General features: G+C 34.3%; 1 non-coding gene across 1 annotated transcript; it reads left to right on the top strand.

Moving 5' to 3' along the window:
• Positions 1-6,917: 6,917 nt before the first annotated feature.
• Positions 6,918-9,149, top strand: LOC101309980. Its single transcript, XR_183871.1, has 2 exons — positions 6,918-7,214; positions 8,932-9,149. It is a non-coding gene; the product is annotated as an uncharacterized LOC101309980 (transcript).
• The last annotated feature ends 264 nt before the right edge of the window (positions 9,150-9,413 follow it).

Below are 9,413 nucleotides of genomic sequence, written 5' to 3'. Positions count from 1 at the left end.
AGAAAGTCTACTTTTCTTTTGTATTTCTCTTATGTTAATGGTAGACATTTCTAATGAAAAAAGTAGTTGTGTCTTATGTTAAATGTAGACTTTACATCTTTTACCTTGGTTTGGTTCAATCTCAAGAACAATTTTGATTTCCAGAAAATCTACTTTTCTTTGATTTCTCTTATGTTAATGGTAGACATTTATTATGAAAATAGTATATTTGTCTTATGTTAAATGTAGATTTTGCAAGTTTTGCCTTCGGTTGATTCAATCTCAAGAACAATTTTGATTTTCAGAAAGTCTAATTTTCTTTGATTTCTCTTATGTTAATGGTAGACATTTATTATGAAAATAGTAGATGTGTCTTATGTTTAAAGTAGACTTTGCAACTTTTACCTTCGGTAGATTCAATCTCAATCATAATTTTGATTTCCACAAGATCTACATGTCACGCCCGAATTTTTTTGAATAAATAAAAATTCCAAATTCAAGGTATGATAAAAAAAAGAAAAACAATCAATACAACAATTTAGTTTACAACTTGTGGAAAATAATTTAAATAAGTAAAACCTCCCTCAAAACTCACAATAATCTAGAAAGTAAACACAAGGAACAAAGCCAAACTGCCACAGCCTCAACTCTGCTAATCCTGACCTGTAAAAACAACTTCTACACCATGGATTGGTGCACCGGGTTGTAAACAACAAACCCGGTAAGCTTTAAAAGCTAGTGTGAGTAAATCTACAATAACAGACTCAACTCAACAACACATAAGATAAAAATCAAGAGCTCATGCATTAAAAAAAATAGATTCAGGAAAACACTTACAAGCAAGAGAAATCAAAGAAGAAATTAAGAAAACACAACAATTCACAATCACTCAAAATAATAAATGAATCCTGCAAAAAGCGTAGTTCAGGAAATACTCAAAACAAGAAAATTAAATGACATCACATAAGAACATCACCCAATCATTTCTCTACTCTTACTTATGGGTTCGTCAACGCAGTCATCCCCCATAAGTAACTAAACACACACGTACTCATGGGTTTGTCAACGCATAGTCATCCCCCATGAAGTACCGACAGACTAGAGCTCTATACTAACCGTAACCAATCACCCGGCCAAGGCTTGGTTCCCGGTCCACCACGAAGGCTCCTAATCTAATGCACACCATCACCACTAAGGCACACACATTCACCACTACGGCAACAATTAATCCACAACGAATGCACTCACTCACCACTAAGACACACATTTTATTACTCTCACGTCATAACACTTAACAAATCACAAAATAATGAAATCATCATAACCGTAACCAATCACCTGATTAAGGGCCTGTAACCCGGTTTGACTAATTAAACAACAATTCGACATCACACTATCACATTATCATAATGTGCATTTCACATATAAACACGTGTATATAAATATTAAAAACAAGAATGATCTAACGACTCTAATTATGACTCATGATCGGAAGTCCTTTTGAAAGATTATATTATTAGCAGAAAACTTGTTTTCACTTACCATGAGCCATTGACGATCAAACTCATTTATATTTAAAAACAAAATCATTTTCTTTCAAGGACAACTTCACAATTAGCAATAATTATCATCAAATTCACCATCATAATCATCATCATAATAATTATCATAATGATTATCACCATTAAAACCAACATCACAATCATCATCAAAATAATTATCATAATGATTATCACCATCAAAACCAACATCACAATCATCATCATAATCATCATCAAAATAAATAGGCCACAAAGTGGACCTTGGTGAGATTTTACTCACCTTTACTCCTGTTGCGTCTTCACACAAACACAAACGTCTAGCTCAACACTAAACTCCACAAGTCACCCTATTAACAAAAAAACGTTAACCTTAGTAACTGACAAATACGACTTTTACACTTGTTTTCATAAGCTCAACATGACAACCAACAACACCAACACTTTCAGACGTGCCGTTACGGGCAGCGGTGTGTGGGCCCCACGCGCCCCCTAAGAACTTCACAAAACCCTAACATACTCAAGCAACTCTAAAACCTACAATCTACATGCTCACGTACTCGTACCGACAAGCACAACTTAACAATTACTCCTAACCACCCAACCTCTGCCGGAGGCGCCGCCACGCGCCACCACAGACGGCGGCGAGTGGGCCCCACTCGCCACCCCGAAACTTCAACAACTCAACAAACTTCCAACAGCAACCTTAAAGAGCACAGCAAAAGGAACACTTTTTATACCTGAGACTTGAACCCATTCGGCCGGAATCGGCCGAAATCGTCCAAAAGAAGACCGGCTGCCAAGGCGGCTCAATCCGACTTCTAGACCTCAAAACGAGGTAAATGGCAACTTGAAACGTGCTTAGACGGAAGAAAGCTTCAAGAACCGAGCAGCCTCACCTCCAGTCGTTGCCGTACACGGCCGGAACGCACCCGGGTCGAAGTCGGGTCCGCCACCCTCCGCTGCAGCGCTCGATTCTCTTTATCCCTCTTGAGTTGTCCTCACCCACCTATACAGGGAAGATCACGCCGAGGAGAGGAAGAAAACCTGACCGGTGCTGCAGTCTGAGTCCGTCGGAGTCGGCCGGAAAAGCCAGGTCAGGTCAACCGGGTCCGGGTCGGGTCGGCTGGAGATTTTGGATTCTCTCGGGGTCGGGGAGAGAGAAGGAGAGGGGGAGGATTTGGGTTTCTGAAAAATGTGAGGACTCAAGAGAAAACTTTCCTATTTAACCCAAAATTCCCGTAAAGCCGCAAACTTCCGCTGACCATAACTTTCTCATACGAAATCCGTTTTATGCGTGCCACATGTCTACGAACTCGTATCGTCATGCTCTATAACTTTCGTGAAGGAAGTTTCTCGAGAAACCCAACGAATTAGAAAGTCAACTCTTGACCCTTTAGAACCATAAAACCGTTTTAGGTAATTTACGCATCCGAACCCTTCCGCTCTTCTTTCGAACTTCAAAACACACTAACTTCTAACTCGAAAATTCCTAAATAAAATTAGAAACTAATATTAAATTTCCGGGGTATTACACTACGTTTCTTTGATTTCTCTTATGTTAATGGTAGACCTTTCTAAGGAAAATAGTAGATGTGTCTTATGTTAAATATAAACTTTGCATCTTTTATCTTAGGTTGATACAATCTCAAGAACAATTTTGATTTCCACAAAGTTTACGTTTCTTTGATTTCTCTTATGTTAATGGTAGACATTTCTTATGAAAACAATAGATGTGTCTTATCTTAAATGTATACTTTGCATCTTTTACCTTGGGTTGATTCAATCTCAAGAACAATTTTGATTTTCAAAAAGTCTACGTTTCTTTGATTTCTCTTATGTTAATGGTAGACATTTCTTATGAAAATAGTAGATGTGTCTTATGTTAAATGTAGACTTTGCATCTTTCACCTTGGGTTGATTCAATCTCAAGAACAATTTCCATAAAGTCTACTTTACTTTGGGTTGATTCAATCTCAAGAACAATTTTGATTTCCAGAAAGTCTATGTTTCTTTGATTTCTCTTATATCGATGTTAGATATTTCTTATAAAAACAGTAGATGTGTGTTATGTTAAATGTAGACTTTCCATCTTTTACCTTGGGTTGATTCAATGTCAAGAACAATTTTGATTTCCAGAAAGTCTACGTTTTTTTTATTTCTCTTATGTTAATGGTAGACATTTCTTATGAAAACAGTATATGTGTGTTATGTTAAATGTAGACTTTCCATCTTTTACCTTGAGTTGATTCAATCTCAAGAACAATTTTGATTTCTAGAAAGTCTACTTTTCTTTTATTTCTCTTATGTTAATGATATACATTTCTTATGAAAACAATAGATTTGTCTTAGGTTAAATGTAGACTTTGCATCTTTTACCTTGGGTTGATTCAATCTCAAGAATAATTTTGATTTCCACAAAGTCTATTTTTCTTTGATTTGACTTATGTTAACGGTAGACATTTCTAATGAAAACAGTAGATGTGTCTTATGTTAAATGTGGACTTTACAACTTTTATCTTCGGTTGATTCAATCTCATGAAAAAAGGTGCCCAAGAACAATTTCGATTTCTAGAAAGTCTACTTTTCTTTGATTTCGCTTATGTTAATGGTAGACATTTAAAATGAAAATAGTAGATGTGTCTTATGTTAAATGTAGACTTTGCAAGTTTTGCCTTCGGTTGATTCAATCTCAAGAACAATTTTGATTTCTAGAAAGTCTACTTTTCTTTGATTTCGCCTATGTTAATGGTAGATATTTCTAATGAAAATAGTATATGTGTCTTATGTTAAATATAGACTTTGCATCTTTTACCTTGGGTTGATTCAAGAACAATTTTGATTTCCAGCTTATGTCTACTTTTCTTTGATTTCTCTTATGTTACTAGTAGACATTTCTTATGAAAAACGTAGTTGTGTCTTATGTTAAATGTAAACTTTGCATCTTTTACCTTGGGTTGCTTCAATCTCAAGAACAATTTTGATTTCTAGAAAGTCTACTTTTCTTTGATTTCTCTTATGTTAATGGTAGATGTTTCTAATGAAAATAGTAGACGTGTCTTATGTTAAATGTAGACTTTGCAACTTTCACCTTCCATTATTGATTTAATCTCAAGAACAATTTAGATTTCCAGAAAGTCTACTTTTCTTTGATTTCTCTTATGTTAATGGTAGAGATTTCTAATGAAAATAGTAGATATGTCTTATGTTAAATGTAGACTTGGAAATTTTACCTTCGGTTGGTTCAATCTCAATCACAATTTTGATTTCTAAAAAGTCTACTTTTCTTTGATTTCACTTATGTTAATGGTAGAGATTTGTCATGAAAATAGTAGATGTTTCTTATGTTAAATTTAGAGTTGCAAATTTTACCTTGGGTTGAGTCAATCTCAAGAACAATTTTGATTTCTAGAAAGTCTATTTTTCTAATGAAAACAGTAGATGTGTCTTATGTTAAATGTGTCTTTCGACTTGCAACATTTTTGGTGATATTTTTCATGATAGTAGTAGATGTTTCTTATGATAGTTGTAGACAGTCTCAAGAATCATTTTAATTTCCAGAAAGTCTACTTTTGTGTGATTTTGCTTATCTGAATGGTAGATATTTTTAATGAAAAGTGTAGATATAGAGAAACTTAACGGAGAGTTAACGGTGTTAGTTTGCTTTAACCTGCTATAACAAATCAAAAATGGTTGGGTATCCATACCTTAAGACACACAAGCGGCACCCTTTCTAAGCTTCTTCTTATACTTCTTCTTCTTTTATTTTCTTCATTTTATAGTGTTTTGATTGATTATTGAGGGTCAATAACATGATTAATAGGGTCAGTAACTTAATTACTGTGATTAATAATTGATTACTGGGGGTCGGTAACTGATTTTATTAATTACTAAGATTAATAATTGATTACTGGGGGTCGGTAACTGATTTTATTAGGGATTACTGAGGGTCAGTAACTAGATTAATAGGGATCAATAACAAATTATTATGGCCGGTAATTGATTATTAGATATTAATAACTGATTATTGGGGGTCTGTAACCGAGTTACCGGTGACTGAAATCAGGCGACCGGAGAAAATTTGAGTTACTAGGGGTCAATAACCGGCGACCGAAAAAATTCTAGCAACCGGTGACCGATGATCAGAGTTCGACGACCAGTGACCAGAGTCCCGTGAGGTTCCGGCAAAGTCTTCTCACTCTTTCATTTTCTCTCTCCTTATATATGTTGAAGTGGTGAGGGTAAAATTGTCTTAAAAATATACAAAAATTATTATTTTATTATGACTTAATATAGATTTATGTATTTGGGCACAAATAAAAACACCTTATATTGGAATAGGCTCATGTCTATTAAATTCATTAGAATGGGTAATAAGGGGTTTAAATTAGTATTAAATCGGTATTTTTCTTTTTTAAATAAAAGTTTACTATTACTATCAACAACCAAAAAGCTGTAATTAACCAAACAACAGAGAAAATCCGGAGTACCGGATTAACCTCATAAAGTAAAACATACTACTAAAGAAATTGATACGATCGCCATTAAACAAGCCTATGAATCTAGTCACGTTGCCTACAAAATACGATCGCCATATGTAACTAGATCAACTTAGCTATGTTTTTAATGGCATATTATTTAAATTTTTGTATGAAATATTGAATAACGATAATTGATTCCTTATCAATTTTATTAGAACCTCCCGTGGAGAAAAAATGAGAAATTTTATTAACATATCATTAATTACTAGATACACATCTCATACTTAATACACTACCTATTAACTTGATTGTTTTAACATTTTACTAGATACATATATCTAAACTTCATACAATACCCTCGTTTACAATACACAACTTTATTCACTAAATACAAAACTCATTCACTAAGTACACATACTTTTCAAGATCTGTTACTCAATTTATTCAAAATAAAAAATAAAAAAATTAGATTAATGAGATTTTTCTCAAAAGGTTTCATCTTTCCTCATATTGTTTCACCTCATTACGTTGTCTTCAATTTTTGCTTAAAACTATGGTTGTTCATGGTAATTGTCGCTAGCTATTTCTGATTAGGGCTTAGTATCTTCACACACCTTGTTCCCGTAGAAGAGAAGAAAACTCTTATGCCGGATATTTTATTTCAACTAGTTTTTTTACTTTTGATATGAATATCTTTTTTTGTAATTTTACGTACCCACAAAATCTTATATAATTTGTATAAAAAAAAGTTAGTGTATCTAGTATTTAGAGATGTATTAATAAAATTTCTCAAAAAAATACTTCGCTCGAGTAGAAAAAAGAAAAGAAAATGAAAATATCCCCAAACGTGTAGAGTTGGGTGTCCACACGTGTCCCGGTACTCTATTAAACTCATCCTCCAAATCGATAAACCCCCCCTCGACCAAAAAAAAAAAAAAAAAAAATCGATAAACCCCCAATACAAATTCGCAAAGCCATCAGAACTAGGGTTTTTGGGTTCCCATCGATCTCAGCCGATTTCGTAAACCAGAACACACAGAGCCACCCAAAATGTTTCCAGGTATGTTTATGAAGAAGCCCGACAAGAAGGAGGCTCTGAAGCAGCTCAAGGTCCACGTCGGCATGTTCGGCGCCTGGGTCGTCGCCATCCGAGTCACTCCTTACCTTCTTCACGCTCTTTGTGGCGAAAAGGAGGAGCTCAAGCTCTCCATTTGAGGTAATTTTAATAATTTACCAGATCTTGTTTACTTTGCTCTGTAAAATTTCTTCTATTTGGTTGGTTGTTGATTATTGGTCTATGTTTAGAGCTGTATTGATGTTAGTGTTTAGAATGTGTGATTGAGTTTGTAATCTGTAATACATGTTTTGGCAGATTAAATTGTTTCTTGTGTTTATGTGGAAATTTGATTAGTGTGCTTGGTATTGTTTTGATTGTGTTTATGTTTGACACTAGTTGGCTGTAGTTGGTACATTTTCTGTGGGCCAGATGGGTTCTAGTTGTGTGGGATTGGTTCTCTTGGTTGTTTTCGTTATTGGGGGAGGGTATGAGAAGTATGTTTCGAATCAATATCATGTTATTGATTAAACATAAGTTTTTGTTATTGAGTATGCTGAAGTAAGTGCTTTATCGACCAGCAGATAATCTTAAATTATGAGATGCAACCAGTGTCTAAACTTTTAACATAAGAGAGTGGGAGGGCTATAGTGTTGAGACTTGAGAGAAGAAAGGGGAAAACTGCCAAGGCAGGGTTTGATAAGAAGGCTGTTTTTCCTTTCAATGCTTTGACGCATATTGCTACTCTTAAATTCATAGTATAGAAATTTTAATATGCAGACATACACTATAGTGGTTCTAGAATATGGGGTTACATAGAATTTTTATCACTTAGTCACGTGTTGGGTAACTGTATATTCATTATGGATTCAAAATTTGAACTTTTGAGACTCTTTGCATATTGTGATAGAGAAAAAATGGTGAATGGATGCCGATGTATGCCTATTTCATAAAAATTATCTTGGGTCACATATTTTATTCCTGCAGAAGCAGTAACTTGTTTTCAGCTTACTGGCTTTTCCCCTTTTTGGGAGAATTGTTTCTCATGAACAAATAAATCTGACAATCGTTTTCTTAATTCATTATGTCTTATTAGTTTTATCACTAAACTAGATGCTTTTGACATTTTTTGAGTTGTGTCTTTTTTTCTTCGTTTGTGCATTTGTATCTCATTTGTTACAAAGAAAATTAAGCTTGGTGTTTATCAAGTCTCTGCGTCAAGAAGAATATTAGGATTGCCAAACAGGGCAGCTTGGATTGGAAGTTTGGAACCAAGAGTTTATAGCCAGATCTGGATTATAGTTTAACTTATGTCAGATGTTGGGATTGGATTTTTTTAGTTATTATTTATTATCATATTTGATATGATGGTAATGAACTTGCATACCATCTACAGATTTTTCATTTTATATTGGTTAAATCATCCCACACACTGATTTTCAAGTTGTAGCTTGGTGAATCATTTGCCTGAACTGAAATCACTTGGCTAATGATAATTGCATGACTTGAAACATGAGTGTGCAAATTAGTGTTTGCATTGACTTTTGTCTGGCTACATTTAATAGATGTAAGATTAATGCTAATATGGTATCGGTGGCTTTATGCCTGTACAAGTGGTAAGTGTTCTTAAAAAGTGATTCTACTAGTTCTTCAGAAATTAAGTTGGCCGTGTTAGAGTTTGATTGTATGCCTGAACAAGTGGTTGGTGCTGTCAATCTTATCTCAAGAAAAGCAAATTACTAATTTTCGTTTTCGTTTGTTCATTTTTTAAAGAGGATCACAACAATTTTAATCTCAATGTCAGACTCAGTTGATGAAATAGCTTGTTATGGGATATGCTCTTCTCTTACTGATTCCTCATGCTATTCTTTTTTGGTAGTGCAATGCGAGTATGGCAGAATAACTGACTTCCGAGGAAGATGAATCATTCAGAGCTTCGTAGTTTCTTTTTGACTTTGTGCCCTGGAACGCTTATGAGACCAGTATTAGCTTATGTTGCTATAGCTTTTCGTTTTATGGGAGATTGTTTATTGTATAATGTTTGATATACTTTTGGCTTGGTCAACTTTAATGCAAGGGTGACATATAATTTTTGTATGGTGCATGGTGGCTATTTACCTATATAATCTTTATTTGGTTTGTAGTTTGAGGATTTTGCAGCCAAATGCCAATTTTGGCTTCTGGTTACCACTAGAAATTATATGAACCTATAAGTTTACATAGGTTTACATAATTGTCACACGAGTAATGACTTTTATATGTAGTCATCTGCAAATTTTAAATCCTTATGTTTATGTGAGTTTTGGGTAAGCTGGCCTCCTCTTAAACTTGGCTACGGTTGCATAAGATTTTAAATATGAA

This window comes from Fragaria vesca, linkage group LG2, assembly GCF_000184155.1.
Source record: "Fragaria vesca subsp. vesca linkage group LG2, FraVesHawaii_1.0, whole genome shotgun sequence".
NCBI classification, from domain to species: domain Eukaryota; kingdom Viridiplantae; phylum Streptophyta; class Magnoliopsida; order Rosales; family Rosaceae; genus Fragaria; species Fragaria vesca.
The sequence above is the reverse complement of the archived record's forward strand: the minus strand, read 5'-3'. Positions and strand labels throughout refer to the sequence as shown.